Below are 9785 nucleotides of genomic sequence, written 5' to 3'. Positions count from 1 at the left end.
TTTGGAGGAACGCTATTCAATCCAATACACCTCCTTTCTTCCCAGCCGGGTCTTACAAGAGCACAAGGCATCATTCGAGCTTTCTTGAGATTTTGCCCACACCCTAAGCCTATATATATATGTGCAAGCCCATTTATCTAAAGAGAAAAGAACTAGAAAGCTAGGCTTTTGTCATTTGAATGCACATTTAAGAGTGGCAGCTCAGAGAAAATAATGTGCATATAAATTATTCAAAGCTTGCCTGGTGGTATCCTAATAAGGGCAGTTAGCTTGCAGTGGGCAGGCTTATCACTGATGTTCAGTAATGATAATAAAAGTTAACACTTGTTGATCATAAACAAGTTTTTAGGGAGTATTTCAAGCCTTTCATAAATGGTATCTCATTAAATCTTTGTAACAGTTTTGTGAAAGAAGTACTAAATTGGTATTATCCTCATTTTACAGGTGAAGAAATTGAGACTTGCAGAAATTAGTTTATCAAAGGTAACAATATTCTTAAATGGATGTCAGAGTCCAGAGATGAAACTTTTAAACACTTCAATGTGGTCTCCTCATAAAAAATACATTGTCTTCTCCATTTGGCAGATGAGAAAAAATGTGGGTACAAGAAATTAAGTCATTTGTCTGAAGTGTTGTAGCCAATACATCTGACATGAAAATTCTGATCTGTTTTCCCTTAAATCTAAATTCTTTTTATAGCACCTGACTGCAAGTTTGTTTCTACAGGGGCCCAGGTGATGACAGCAATGGAGGAAAGCAGGTAGCTGGCTCTTTGAGGATTCAGCAGAACAACAACAACAAAAAAATGGAGATTGAACCATGAGTAATAACCTCAATGGTTTGTCCAAGAGTTTGCTAAACCCACACTAGCCTGACTATGCCTGAGTTTGAATTTGGGAGCCCTTTCTTTCCTTTTGATGCTGAGATTCTGTGAGCAAGACACTGCCTTCGGCTCTCTGGATGTCCTCAGAGGACACAGAAACTCCCATTTAGGGGGCTTCATGATGATAATACTGACTATACCGATACTTAATGTAAACTACTTAGTAAATGAAAGTTCTACCAGGCAGAACTTTTAAATACTTAAAATTGTAAATATTTACACCTAATACTTACAATTTTAATCAAGGGATACTCCATTACTTGATTAAATGATGATGGCTCAACTTAGAACTTGGTGTTAGGACTCAGACCACTTGCTGGCTTCCAGCTCATTTCCTTTCCTCTTTTTCTCCTTTTTCCTTCTTCTTATTTATCCCCTTTGTTCAACTATTTTATAAATATTTCCACAATCCACCAATAGGTTTCATGTCACCCATGTAGCATATCATTTCCCCTTTGAGAATACCTTGAGGTTTATTTTAAATTGTGTCTCAGTCTCTTTCTCTAAAATGAACAATATCATCTGCTTTGTAAGAGTTTTATAATCAAATGAGATAATTATTTAGTGATCTAAGAAACATTAGCTATGATTAATTGAAGGAACATTCAGTTAAAAAGAGAAAGATATAGAGCATAATTTAATCAAGGTAATTTCTGGCAAATTACAGACCATAATTTCAGATAAAAGGAGGTTACCTACTCTCCTTACACAATGGCACAAATTTGGCCAGATCTCTGACTTTCAAGCATCTTTTGATATAAAATATCCTGTTCTACTTTTTTCATAAAGCACTGAAATATTTCAGAAATTCTTCCATTTCAGTGTCCAAGTTACATTTCCAACACTAGGTGTCAAATATGGAAGTGACATCAACAACAACAATGCCAAAACCCTTTACCAGTCTATGCATTGATTTTTAATTTATTTAATTACTTCGCCGTAGTTTAGGAGGAGTTAAACCTTTTTATTTTAAAACTAGAAGTTGTTCGTTTTGAAGAAATCCAGGACAAACCACAGCTTCTTGTCAATTTAGAGCTCTCTTACACAATTATAGCTCTGACCTCAATTTAGCCACCAGCTTCCTCATAGTTATATAATTCCTGGTCTCGTCCTGAGTCAGCACTGTCATAAGACTCAATCTTGTCACAAAACTTCATTCCTAGGACCAAATATATATATATATATATATATATATATATATATATATATATATATATATACACACAAGGCCACAGTGTTGTCTGACCATAGTTCTTCAATAATGTCCAGGGCTCTTTCCTCCAGAGGTGTGTTTAGCTGAGCAACCTCAGATTTCATATCAGACAGGCAGCTACTCCTTAAGGTTCAATTGGACTCTTCCTTTTGCTTTTATCCCTTAGAATAAATGTACATTTTATACTCATACATTTCCATTTTTTCCAGGCAAATTATAGAAGAAGTGAGAGAGCACAGCTATGTTATCTGAGAGGAAACTGGCAAAGACAAGCTAACCCTTTGAGGATGCTATGCTTTACCTCGATAATGATACAAAAAGTGAGAGGATGCAGTGCCAGTCTTGGAAGGACAGAAAGTACAGGGGCATATCTCACAAAGCATAGTCTTTGGAACGAACTAGGGTGATCTAATACATGGTTTTGAGCTGTGTTTCTTAAACTATCCGTGGTGAAGACCCATTCTATTCCTCCTCCAGTCCTTCACGGACTGATCCTTTTATAAAATATAATAAAAATGGATTACTAGAAAAATAAAATGAAAAGCAAAATACTAGTCTATATTTTTATGACATTTAACAGATATAAACTTAATTTGTCAAGTTTCTATAGAAGTTTCTAAACACTCTTAGTTTTGAGGTCCATCTCCTCACGGACCACTCATAATCAGAGGGTTGATGCTGGGCTAGGACCATGCTTTGGGTGGCACTGCTAGTATGGAAGAATAGTGGTCCCAGATAGGCTTCACACTGGGTCACTTGGGAAGATGTCCCAAAACTTGTGTTTATTGAAAGGGGAATCATGTGGATGTTGTTCTGGTATTGTGTTTTGTAACGGCTTCTCAATTCTTTCTAATGTGCAGTGAAGTTGAAAAACATTGCTCCAGAATAACAGGCCTTGTTGTTATTTAAGCTTCATTTCTGTCAATTACTGACAAACAGCCAGATCTACATAAAGAATAATAACCCTGAAGGTACAGACAGCTTAGACATTCTATCCCTGTCCAGCCAAATTACATAAATAAAATTCTAGCTTTTATTTTTTAGAGAGAGCCCTGGCAGTCATTAAAAAAAAAAAACTCTTAAGGAATTTCTTTAAGACAAAATGACATTCTTTGCTCTGATATCAGCATTAATTGACCATTTGATCTAAATTTGTTTCCTGTGTGAATTTACCAGAAGGAGGTACATTTTACAGTATGGTACACATGGACCTGTGTGTAAAACCAGACTTCATTTTACTACCTGTGGGAACAGGGACAAGTTATCTAAAATCTCTGACTTCAGTTTCCTTTTTATTAAGTTCAGGAATACATGTGCAGGTTTGTTACATAGGTAAACATGTGTCATGGGGTGGTGGTGTGCAGATTATTTCATCACTCAGTTATTAAGCCTAGTACCCATTAGTTATTTTTCCTGATACCCTCCCTCCTCCCACCCTCTACCCTCTTAAGCCCCAGTGTGTGTTCTTCCCCTCTACGTGTCCGTGTGTTCTCATCATTCAGCTCCCACTTATAAGTGAGAACATGTGGCATTTGGTTTTCTGTTCCTGCATTAGTTTGCTAAGGATATGGCCTCCAGCTCTATCCATGTCACAGCAAAGGACATAATCTCATTCATTATAATGGCTGCATAGTATTCCATGGTGTGTACGTACCACATCTGCTTTATCCAGTCTACCATTAATGGACATTTAGGTTGATTCCATGTCTTTGCTATTGTGAATGGTGCCATAGTAAACATACATGTGCATGTGTCTTTATAATAGAACAATTTATATTCCTTTGGGTATATACTCAGTAATGGGATTGCTGGGTCGAATGGCAGTTCTGTCTTTAGGTCTTTGAGGAACCACCACACTGTTTTCCACAATGGCTGAACTAATTTACACTCCCACCAACAGTGTATAAGCACTCCTTTTTCTCCAGAACCTCGCCAACATCTGTTATTTTTTGACTTTTTAATAATGGCTATTCTGACTAGTGTGAGATGGTATCTCATTGTGGTTTTGATTTGCATTTCTCTAATGATCAGTGATGTTGAGCTTTTTTTCATATGATTGCTGGCCACATGTATGTCTTCTTTTGACAAATGTCTGTTCATATTCTTTGCCCACTTTTTAATGGTGTTTTTTCCTTGTAACTTTAAGCTTCTTATAATGCTGTATATTAGATTTTTGTCAGATGCATAATTTGTAAAAATTTTCTCCCATTCTATAGGTTGTCTGTGTACTCTGTTGATAGTTTCTTTTGCTGTGCAGAAGCTCTTGAGTTTAATTAGATACCATTTGTCAATTTTTGCTTTTGTTGCAATTGCTTTTTGCATCTTCCTCATTAAATCTTTGCCTGTGCCTATGTCCTGAATGATACTGCCTACATTGTCTTCCAGAGCTTTTATACTCTTGGGTTTTACATTTAAGTCTTTAATCCATCTTGACTTAATTTTTCTACATGGCTTAAGGAAGGGGCCTAGTTTTAATTTTCTGCATATGCCTAGCCTGTTATTCCAGCACCATTTATTGAATAGGGAATTATTTCCCTATTGCTTGTTTTTGTCAGGTTTATTGAAGATCAGATAATTGTAGGTGTGTGGTCTTGTTTCTGGGTTCTCTGCTCTGTTCCAGTGGTCTATGTGTCTGTTTTTGTACCAGTACCATGCTTTTTTGGTTACCATGGCCCTGTAGTATAGTTTGAAATTGAGTAGCAGGATGCCTCTAGCTTTATTCTTTTTGCTTAGAGTTGCCTTGGCTATTTGGGCTCTTTTTTGGTTCAATATGAATTTTAAAATAGTTTTCTCTAGTTCTGTGAAGAATGTCATTGGTAGTTTAATGGGAATAGCATTGACTGTATAAATTGCTTTGGGCACTATGGCAATTTTAATGATATTGATTTTTCCTATCCATGAACACGGAATATTTTTCCATTTGTTTATGTCATCTATGATTTCTTTGAGCAGTGGTTTTTAGTTCTCCTTATAGAGATCTTTCACCTCCCTTGTTAGCTGTATTCCTAGATATTTTTTTCTTTTTGTGGCAACTGTGAATGGGAGCTCATTTGTGATTTCGCTCTCATCTCATCTTGATTGTTGTTGGTGTACAGTTGCTAGTGATTTTTGTGCATTAATTTTGTATCCTGGGACTTTACCAAAGTTGCTTATTGGCTTAAAAAGCTTTTGGGCTAAAATGATGGGGTTTCCTAGATATAGGATCATTTCATCTGCAAGCAGGGAGAGTCCAGTTTCTTAAATGCCTTCCTCAAACTACATTTTACTACCTGTGGGACCAAGAGGAAGTTATCTAAAATCTCTATGCCCTTGTTTCTTAAATGCATTCCTCAAAGGATCATTGTGAGTTTTCAATAAAATAACCCGCAAAAATTGATTATATTTTAGTGTCTGGCAGGTAGTAGGATTACTCAAATATTAACCCTCACTCATTTCCAACGCTGACATCTATCCGATATGCCCTGAAACGGCAAGTCAGCTGGCATCTATTAAACTAAGTTGTGGATCCACTGATTGATCAATGTGCATATATTTTGGGTTGATAAATATTTTGAATATTTTGAATATTACATCTACCAATCATGTTTCTTATGCAGAATCTGTTCAAAGTTATAGTGCCAGACATTATATATTAACAAATTGGTACCTTGTTTATCAATTTTTCATGTACATGGTTAATGTGAATCGGATTCCAGAATCTAATCAAACTCAGATTCCAGAATCTAATCAAACTCAGAATCTAATCAAAATCAGGCTCTCAAACTTACAGAGCTGAGAATTTTTTTTAGACCCAAGATAACCTTATCATACTATAAGAATCCCAAGGAGATGAGATTCAATATTATCCTGGATCTTCCCTTAACCACCTTAAAAACAATATAAAACTCATGGAGCACCTGGCTGGAGAGCAAAACAGAAATCCCTGGTTCACTGTGAGAGCAGCATTCCCTTTGTTCTTGAAAGGCCCAGACAGCAGTGAAACTTTCGCCAGTTCAATAAGATGAAAAAGAAAGGTTAATAAGTTAATGAGTGTTGTGGTTTTTATCACATTTTTAATATTGTATTAGGTTAGTAATTGCAGTTTTTATATTAAAAGTAATGGATTGCTTTTGTACCAACCTGTTAGCAAATTGTTTGTGCCTCCTCTTCCTCTCTTTTACCTTCCTCCCCCATTCTTGCAAATACTCTACATTTCAAGGTTCATGTGATATAATTATATTTGAAGACTTAGACTTCCAAAGACTTTCCAGTTCACCTCCTGGGATATGTTGATCCACGCTTGGATCCATTCTGGCTTCCGATCTCTAGCAGCCAGAAATAGCAACTCACTGGGGTGAATGAAGGAAGTCACAATGACCTCTGTTGGCTGCAGCCTAGATGTGTACTCTTCACTATCCCTTGCATTTCCAATGATCAGTTCTTATTTTTCATGTCTAAGGTAATACTGAAGTTAGTCTAACCTCTCCCACAATGCAGGAATTTGGTCTGTATTGTTACTTGCAGATGGTTGTGACCTTTTCATGATAAGCAGCTCAAAACCTTCATAAGTGAACCTATTTAAGATTAGAAATCTCTTCTCCATATAGATACCAAGTTAGTCTTAAGAATACTCATGTTTCTACCTCCGGGCTTTAGAAAATACAAGGGGGGTACTTCCTCCTTCCTACAGAAACCCTGAGGAACCTCTTTTTTCCAAATAAAGGCTTGCCAATATGAAACAGGTTAAAGCAAAACTTCAAGAGTTGAGGTGTGGTCACTGAGTGAGTTGAGTCACTGAGCTTTCTTCCAAGCTTGCCCCGACCACACTGCTGCAGCGTGAGGTGAGGTACTAAGTATGTGCAAAGCTCTGCAATGAACAATTGGTCCAAGGCCACTTCTGGTGCTACCATACCATTCCAGGTGCCGACTCTATATTTCAGTGACATGAGTCCTGAGGGGACCTCCGGAAACAGATGCAAAGAGAGGACATTTAACTTGACTTAATGAGATACTGAACACTTCCCAGAGCCATGTCTGTCTTCTTCGCAAGGTTGTGCCTCCCATCTTCCAGTTTTTAGGCACACTCTCTTTCTAGTTGCTGTGTTTTGATGCCAGTCCTTCCCTGCCAGAAACAGCCCTTAGGCTCAGTCTCTGTAAAGAACTGCTAGGCCTTAGCGCCTTGGGGTCATTTTCAACATATCTTTAGTCGCATACATCACAAAACTGAATCTCCTGTGTGTGTGTGTGTGTGTGTGTGTTTTTTTTTTAGTCGGGGGCGGGGGTGGGAGATAATGAGCAGGAAAAAAAAACCCAAAAAACTTGGGTTTATTTTTTTCACAATCCTTGACCTCCTTGAAATGAAATTCCCATCAGCCAGCACACTGATTTCATGAGCTGGGTGAAATGGACAGTTTATGTGGAGCAGATGTGAAGCCCTCACGTTGTGAAAAATCTGCTTTGGATTCTTTTCTTGAGTAGGGTGTGTGTGCAGAAGCAAATTTTCTGAAACTACTAGGCACGATCTCACATGGCAGTTCTGAAAGCTGGCACAGTGTGCCTGAACAAGGATTAGCAAAAGCATGACAAATCTGGGCAGAGCTGCAGAGGACCGATCTCTGCCCTACTCCTGGCACAGCCTCATTCCCAGTTGACTTGGCAGAATTGATGGTATGAAAGAATGAGTTTCAGCTTGCATCTAGCCATAGGATTTACCACCTGAGTTTTCAGTGTTGGAGAAAGAAAATTTTAGAGACAATGGCAAGAATAAAACCCCACCCTCAAGGTTTGGAGTTTACTAAGGTGGAGTGTAAGTGAGCAGCATTCACCCTAATACTGGGTGACTAGTTATATGCCACTCAGTAAGTACAATTGCATAACTATGCTATTAAGAATGATTTAGCAATAAACAGAGATCCTTTCTTCCCTTCTTAACCTCAGGGAAATACCTATTTAATTTTCAGTTACTGAGTGTTTGACAGTTTAATAAGCACTTCCACACTTGTGCTTTACAGCAAGCCCTGAAGTGGGTATTATTTCCTCCCTTTGTGAAGGTTGGAGCATTTAGTTTTCTCACCATAAGTGCCTACCGGTCCCTACTGGAGCAGATACCTAGCTCTGCTGATTGCAGTGACTCTTTCACTTCTCTGCTGTCATTATGAGACTGGAGTGAGAACACTTCTGGACAGAGTCCGTAACAGAAAGCTGTTACCAAAGGGCGAAGGAGCAAGGCTGTGGAAGAGTAGCACTGATAACATGACCCTGTAAGCTTCCCACACTCACAGACTCCCACACTTACAGGTGATGCAGAGTGTGGAAAGGGTGACCAACTAGTCTCCATTTGCCCGGGACTCTCCTGGTTTGGGAACTGAAAATCTTGCATCCTGGGAACTCCCTCAATTCTGTGCACACCAATGGCTGGTCAACCCCTGTGTGGATCGTATTTTGCCTCTTTGGTTTCATCTAAATTTCTGGTAGCACTTCCAGGTTCAAAAGACTTAGTCTTCAGACTCTTAGGAAATTCTAGTGGCTTCCAGGACCTCACAGTCAATTGCTGCAAGACAGTTTTACTGAGCCAGGACTCCAAGACTTTTGGTCTCAAGTGGTTACATATTTGAATATTTGAGCAACCAATCCATAATAATAATAATAATAATCCAAGCAGCCAACGGTGGTCAAGTTAATAATAATGACATCTGCTACTGATTATGAGCCAGGCAGTATACTTCAGTGCTTTCCGACCCTCACCTCCAATCCTCAGGACATCTATGTAACGTGGCTATTCATTAGTCTCATTTTATGAATATGGAAACTGAAGTCATACATATTCAAGCAAGGCTCCAGGTCCTGAACCAAGTGGATCTAATTGCAAAGCCCATATTCCTGTAGTACACTTTTCAAAGTTCCTCTAAGTTCCCCTGTATCTTGATCTGAGGAAATTACAGTTGCATGGGTGCTTTGAGGTAATCATTAAAGGCTTTTGTAAACTTTGGGAGTAGGACCAGGCTCACGGTAACTAGGCGATTGAGTACCCTGAGAGTTCCCCAGAATTTCATAGAAATATGGTGTTTAGAAGAAAGAGTCATCTGGTAAATCCTCTAAACCTAAAATTAAGACTTAGCTGCTATATATTCAAACTGACCAATTTTTTTTTTGCCTTCCAAGATTCAGCTTTTGGTACTTTATCATCCAGTCAAGTCTCATGGAGACTGGATTAGGACCATAAGACTTATTCAGATATTAAACTTCACATGATACATTATTTTGTGTAAAACAATTTTTAGATTAATGTGCTACAAAGTTTTGCCAAGCCCTTAAGAGGGAGTTTATCAATTCAGTGCTTTTGCATTTGTGCTGTCACTACCCATGTTTGAATGCATTTACTTTTGTGCATAAGTAAACAAGTTTTTGTTTGAAAGTTGAGACTAAGAATACCTGTTCTTGTCCACACCTGTTTAACTTTGTCTTACCGTGCTGGCAAACATACTGGAGTTCTTCAGCATTTACTGCTAAAGCAATGGTGCTTACTCACAAGCCAAATCAACTGGCAATGCTCTTTCCTGGTGGATTTCATTTGGCTAATGAGTTATAGTAACAAATTCTAATTACAAATTCTGAATTTGACATAATATATGTTAATTGGATGTACATTTACTATATTATATTGAGAGAGAGATTTGTGGAAAAAATGTATACTCATTTTCAAAAAGAAAC

This window comes from Chlorocebus sabaeus, chromosome 7 (genome assembly GCF_047675955.1).
Source record: "Chlorocebus sabaeus isolate Y175 chromosome 7, mChlSab1.0.hap1, whole genome shotgun sequence".
Classification (NCBI taxonomy): Eukaryota; Metazoa; Chordata; class Mammalia; order Primates; family Cercopithecidae; genus Chlorocebus; species Chlorocebus sabaeus.
Note: the sequence above shows the minus strand (reverse complement) of the source record.